This window comes from Octodon degus, unplaced genomic scaffold (genome assembly GCF_000260255.1).
Source record: "Octodon degus isolate 3935 unplaced genomic scaffold, OctDeg1.0 scaffold00065, whole genome shotgun sequence".
In the NCBI taxonomy this organism is placed as follows: Eukaryota; Metazoa; Chordata; class Mammalia; order Rodentia; family Octodontidae; genus Octodon; species Octodon degus.
In genome coordinates this window covers 10,880,838-10,887,659 of record NW_004524641.1, presented here as the reverse complement: position 1 = coordinate 10,887,659, position 6,822 = coordinate 10,880,838, and positions in this window count along the sequence as shown.

Below are 6,822 nucleotides of genomic sequence, written 5' to 3'. Positions count from 1 at the left end.
GAGGAGGCCAGCAGCACACCATATCCTGAGTGTCACAGAAGCTGGCGGGTGGGGAAGCAGACAGGGAGGACCTGGGAGGAGGGCAGCGCATGGGACATGAGAGTGTGGTGCATGTCAGGAATGGCACACATTTCTGTTTTTATTGAACTAATTGAGAACTTAGTATGTGCCAGATTATTCTTTTTCCAACCATTTTACATTTCAGTTCATCTAAGGTCTTACTCTATGCTTAGACAGTAGCTGGCAAATCAGAGCCTGTGTGTTGGGCGCATCCAGCCCTCTGTCGGGTGCTCTATTCACAGCTTGATCGGGAAGCTACTGAGCATCCCATGAGGTCTGCAGCTGCTTTGATGTTGCAAGGGCAAAAGCAAGATTCACAGCAGAATCATTGCGGTGGCACCCATCTTTTGTCCCAGCACTCAGAAGGCTGAGGCAGGAGGATCGCTGTGAGAAAACATCAAACTGATCATTTCTCACCTCATGGGCTGGACATTCTAGAAAATCGGTTTCAAAAATGACAAAGATGGGGGCCTACCCCTTAGTTCAGTTCTTTAAGTGGCTGCTTCAACAAAGCAGTCAGGCTCAGGTTGCTGTGGTTTGATCCCCACAACTCAAGCCAGCCAAACCTGCCCTGAAGGCATTCAGAGGAAAAAAAAAAAGACAAAGTTGTAAAAGATAAAAATGGCTGAGAAACTGTTTGGGGCCATGAGAAGGAAGTACAGCACATGACACTGAGATGGCTCTTAGGCTCAGAGAGAACATAATAACTCTACAGGACATGGCTGGGAAAATCAGGGTGTCCCCACAGCTTTATTGGAGCAGCCCAGCAGTCAAGTTACCCTTTTGTATTCCTGCCAGACTATATCCCTTGCCTCTGTATAATCCTTTGATGTGTTCCCATTATTGCTTCAGTAAATTCCCCAAAGGTCAGCATAATCTGTGGTCCCTTGCCCAACCCGGTTCTTGATCATTCTTCAAGCCACACAAGACAGCTCAGCCCACCCCCTGGTTTCTCTTGGTCCCTCAAGTGTTCTTGCTTCCCCAGCCTTGAAAGCAGGATGAGACCTAGGAAAGAGAGGCAGAGACTGTTGCAATTGCCGACTCCCTGGCAGTTGTCCAGGTTCTCGCTCTTAAGCTCGCGTGTCCTAGCAGAAGTGGCCTTTTGCTTCAGTGAGCCTGAGTGGATCTCAGGCCCCTTGTAAAACAGAGCCACATGGAAGCCCTTGGAAGGTACAAAGCACACATAAGACAGTGTGACTCGGTGCTACCAATGCACTAATCATGCCTGAGGCCCTGGGTCCCATCCCCAGCACCAAAAGAAATAAAAGTGCCCCAAAGATGCCAGACTGTCTCACCTACTAGGCAGACCCCAGAATTTATGGCACTTTTTTGGCCTAATAACTTTGAACCTGCCAATCCGAAGCCCAGGTCCTGTGCCAGGCTTTTCACACATCCCTCATATGCAGCCAAGACCAGGAAACCACAGCAAGACCTGAGAGGACAAAAGTGCAGCAATCTTATTTTCTGCACCAAAAATAAAGGGCCAGGTCTAACAATGGAATCCTCTTGATTTGCAAATAAAGTCATGTGGACAGTTTTTTAAAAACTAGCCAATTTCACCAAGAGAGAACAAGATACAATTAAGCAAGGTATGATGGTGCACATCTGTAATCCCAGCACTTGGGAGGAATGAGGCCAAGGGATTACCAGGAGTTCCAGGTCAGCCTAGACTATGCAGTGAGTTCAAATGAGACCCTGACCAAAAAAAGATAAAATTAAAATTTCTGGGGAAAAAAAAATATCAAGATTTAAAGATACCATCAAAGGAAGCCCTGGAGCTGACAGGCCAAATGTTCTGATCAGGCCAGCACCTCAAAAACTTCAGTCAAGGGCCAGGGACACAGCACACTAGAATAAGTGCCTGCCTGGCAAGCCCAGGGTCCTGAGTTCAATCCCTGGTACTAAAAAAAAAAAAAAAAAAAACTAGAGTCAAGTACCTGTGCAGCGCCAGGAGTGGTGGTACACACGTATAATTTCAGCACACAGGAAAATCACTGCCAGTTTGAGATCAGCCTGGGCTACATAGTAAATACGAGGCAGCCTGAACTACATAGCAAGATCCTGTCTCAAAAAACAAAACTATGGAGACAGAGATTCCTCAAAAAAGTAAGATTAGAGGCCCCATTTGACCCAGCTATTCTCCTTCTGGGTATCTTCCCAGAAGAATTAAAAACATTATATCACAACAATATATGTACACCCATGTTTATAGCAGCACAATTTGTAATAGCTAAATCTTGAGGGGTTGGGGAAATGGCTCAGTAGAATAAGCACTTGCCTGGCAAGCGCAAGGGCCTGAGTTCAATCCCCAGTTCTGAAGAAAAAAAAAAAAAAAAAAAGAATAAATAAATCTTGAAAACAACCCAAAAGCCCATCAACAGAGGAATGAATAAAAAAAGTTGTCTTTTTATGCAATGGAATATTACTTGGCCAGAAAAAGGATGAACTGAGACATTTATATGTAAAGGAATGCAACTTGAGTCCGTACTTATCAGTGAAATAAATCAGTCTCACATGTTTAATCATCATATTGTCTCCTTAGTGTAAGGAGCTGAAAGAATAAACGAGATCCAAAATGTACAATCGATATTGTGAAATGGAAAGATACATCAAAAGGAAAGAGAAACTGGTTGGGGAATGGAGAAAAGAAGGCAGGGAAAAGCAAGCAAGCAAATTTGTGTGTGTGTGTGTGTGTGTGTGTGTGTGTGTGTGTGTGTAAAAGATAGTTATACTACTAATTTCTCTTAGTTCATTGAAAAGCAAAGTTCGCACTGATATTGTTTGGACAATTAAATATCTATACCTTACACTCTGAGTAAATAATTTAAAGATATCAACATGCAATGTATTAACCGTTGTTGCCTTCCCATTATCTTGTTTTGATTTTTTTTTCTCTTTAAAATACAAAAAAAAAAGAATCTATACAGGAAGATTTCACAGTGCAGAGTGAAGAAGGATAGGAATATACCAGCAGGGCACAAGGAACAATTAAACTCCTCTCAGAAACCACTTCCACAGGTAAAGGTGAGTGAAAACAAGTAGGCAGATAGTGAGTCGTGTGTGTGTGTGTGTGTGTGTGTGTGTGTGTGTGTGTGTGTGTGTGTGGTACTGGGGATTGAACTCAGGACCCTGTGCTTGCCAGGCAAGCGCTTACTCTACTGAGCTATCTCCCTGGCCCTTTGCACCCACTCAATTCATTCAGCCATCTCTTTCTATGAATGTGGAACAGCCAGGGGTAGCTGGTGTAGCATGTGGCTTATGACCCCAACACTGCATTATTTTATTGTTCAAATTGTTCCAGCTTTGGCCATGAAGAGCTCCTCAAGTCAGCTTCCATGTCCTGTGACGGTCCACACACACCCTCCTGGGAGTGTTTGTTGTGCTTTACCAATCTCTTCTGAGCACGTCCTTAGGTTTCAGCACTGAAGATGTCCAAGGTTCATCTCCTGTGGACCGTCCCCGCCCCAGTGCTAGAACAAGTCAGGGACTCCTCTTATGCTCTGTTATGCTATGAAATTGAACATTTACCAAAACTTCACTGTGTACCAGACGTGAGCTAAAACTGACATCAAGGAGAATTCCAGCTAACTAATAATACGGAACGAGGAAACTTCATTTGTAGTGCATTACTGGGGAAGCTTTTTATTTAATAATCTTAGGATGGAGAAGCCCACCAAGGTGAGCAACGAAGGCTACAATTCAGAATGGAAATGACGGCAGGGGTTTTTCCTCTCCTCTTCCTTTCCCTTCCCTCCCTTCCTCTCCTTTCTCTCTCTGTATTTCTCTCCCTTACCCTTTAAAGCAATCTTGCTATGTAACCTGGGCTGGCCTCAAACTCAGAGCAAGCCTCTTGCCTCAGCCTCCACGGTGCTGGTATTACAGGCATGCACCACCACACCCAGCCAGATTGCTGGATTTGTTTATGTAAAAACCAAACAATGCCAGGAATGACAGCACACACCTATAGTCCCAGCTACTCAGTTTCAGGCAAGCCCAGGAAATTTTTCTTTTTCATAATTTTTTACTTAATGCAATTATATTGATACATTTTAGGTGCACATAATGATCACATTCATCATAGGGAATTGGTATCTGTACACGATGCATCTTCTTCTTTTTGTCTCATTTCCCTCCCCTCCCTTCAAACCTTCTTCTCTCCTTATTTGCAAAAGCTTTGCTTCAATTTTTTCCTCCAAGTATTTTTTTTTCCTTCCTTCCTTTCCCCTCCCCGCTCCCTAGCTCCCCTTCCACCCGACCATTTTCTTCCTATTTCAGAGTATCTATTATAGATTCTGGTCCTCATATACACTTTTGGTTTCTCAAACCAGAGAAACTGTGAGATATTTGAACATGTGTGTCCAATTTATTTCACCTAAGAATATGGTCTCAAGGAGCATCCATTTAGCTAGAATGCCTCGAGTTTATCCTTTATGGCAGAGCAGTACTCCATTGTACACAAAGCCACATCCGCTGCATCCATTCATTGAGTGATGGGCATTTGGTCTGTTTCAAAAATTTAACTATTATAAACTGTTGCCTGGAAATTTTTAACTGAATAATTTTTATTGGACATCAATAAATGTGTGCTAGGAAAGCTGGTATCTTTTCCAAGGACATCTTTCCTTTAAGCAGCTGAAATAGAAATAATCATTTGATTCAATCAGAACAGTTTTAAAATTGGAATTCAGCTTTTTATTTATTTGCCTTCCCCACCCACGCGCCCACCCACTGGGGATTGAATCCGTGGCTTTGTTTCTGGGGCAGGGGGAGTCCTGTGCCCTGTTAGCCCTGAACTTTTTCTTTAATTTCTAAAAACAGGGTCTCTCTATGTGCCCAGCCTGGCCTCAAGCTTGCAGCAATCCTCCTTTCTCAGCTCTCTGAATGCCAGAACTACAGGCGTGGGTCACCACACCCGCCAGCCCTGCATTTTAGTCTCATCTTCCTGAAAGAATGCAGTTCCGAGGGTGTCTCAGTGGATGAAGGGGAGCTGCTCGTCCTCCTCCCCCTTCCCCTCCCTTCCCCCTCTCCTCCTCTCTCCTTCCCCTCCCCCACTGCCCCTCCTCCTCCTGCTCTTCGGTGAGCTCTGGGCTCCAGTTCTATCATCTTGTGTCATGGTAATACCAAAGTCCTGATTGGTTTTAACAGTTTCTACTTTATATCCAACTTCTCACTGCAGTGTCACTTATAAAATCAAAGTTCTTTAAGGAAAATACAGATAGGTTTTACTATTTTTCTTTCTTTCCCTGATCTTCGGAGCTCACATGCTAGAGAGCATTGTAGTGCCCTTAGACAGCTGTACTTTATGCTTTATTTATTTATTTATTCTTTTTGAGACAGGCTCTCACTATGCAATTCAGACAGGCTTTCAGCTGACTTTGTAGCCCAGGCTGATCTCAAACTTGCAAGGGATCCTCCTGCCTCAGCCTCCCGAGTGCTGGGATTACAGATATGGGCCAGCACGCCCAGCACTCTGTATTTATATTTAGGGTTTCTCTTATAAGAGAGACTGTGGCACTTAAGCTCATGTGTCTGATTCATTTCTGTTAAAAACTGTTCTTCCAAACTGGCTCACTGCTTGTACATCTCTGTAAGAACCAAATCCTTGCTGTTTTTCAAATAGGAAACATGGAGGCTCTTCTGAACAGGTTTTGGAAAAGAGGCCTACAGATTCTGTTCTTCAGCACCGCCTTCAGAGCAAGTGGATGAAGGTAAGGCCCTCTGCACACCCAGTCTCGCTGCTGTACTTTGGCGTTGGCTGACTTCCATCCAGGTTTCCGCCCTCACCGCTGGCGACACACAGGTTCACTCCTGCTGCGTAGTTATTTCAGCCAGGTGTGAGGCAGCTGCCAACATTACCACGAAACAGACCAGGTGTTAGCACTAGGACCTCACATGCTGGAAACAGCAGCTCTAGCGCATTAACATACTGTGTCATTTCAATCTTTAGAAATGAGTCAAGTGGTTATCAGTCTTACTATTTTTTTTCTTTTGGTGGAACCGGGCATTGAACTCAGGCCCTTGCGTTTGCCAGGGAAGCACTTATTCCACTGAGCCATCTCCCTGGCCCTAATCTTATTATTTTTTTCCCTTCATAAGAATGTTTAAGAGGGCCAGCAAGATAGCTCAGCAGACTAAGCTCCTGCTTAGGCAAGCTCAGGGACCAGGGCACACTGAGCCCGCCACTGAGACTGGGCATGATGGCACATACCTGTAATCCCAGTGCTGGGGAGGCTGAAAACAGGAAGATCACTACAAGCTCAAGCTGCATAGTGATACCCTGTAACAAATACATAAAATAAAAATAAAAGTTTAAGAAATCAGCCAGAGGCCGGGGAGATGGCTCAGTAGGATAAGCGCTTGACTGACAAACGCAAGGATCTGAGTTCAATCCCCGGTTCCGCCAAAAAAAAAAAAAGAAAAGAAAAGAAATCAGCCAGGCATGGTGGTACATGCATATAATTCCAGCATTCAGGAGGCTGAGGCAGGAGGATCATTGCAAATTCAATGTGAACTGGGACTATATAGTGAGTTTAATGGAAGCCTGAAGTGCAGAGCAAGATCCTATCTCAGAAAAAACAAAACAAAACAGTAATCCATCTAAATCAGCCTTTTGAGTGCTAGAATTGCAGCAATCCTCCTGTCTCGGCTTTCTAAGTACATAGGGCACCACGGTCAACTCAAGAATATTCAGATTGGGGCTGGTGAAATGGCTCAGTGGTCTAAAGCACCTACTTAGAACAAGCTTAGCAAAGCACAGGGACC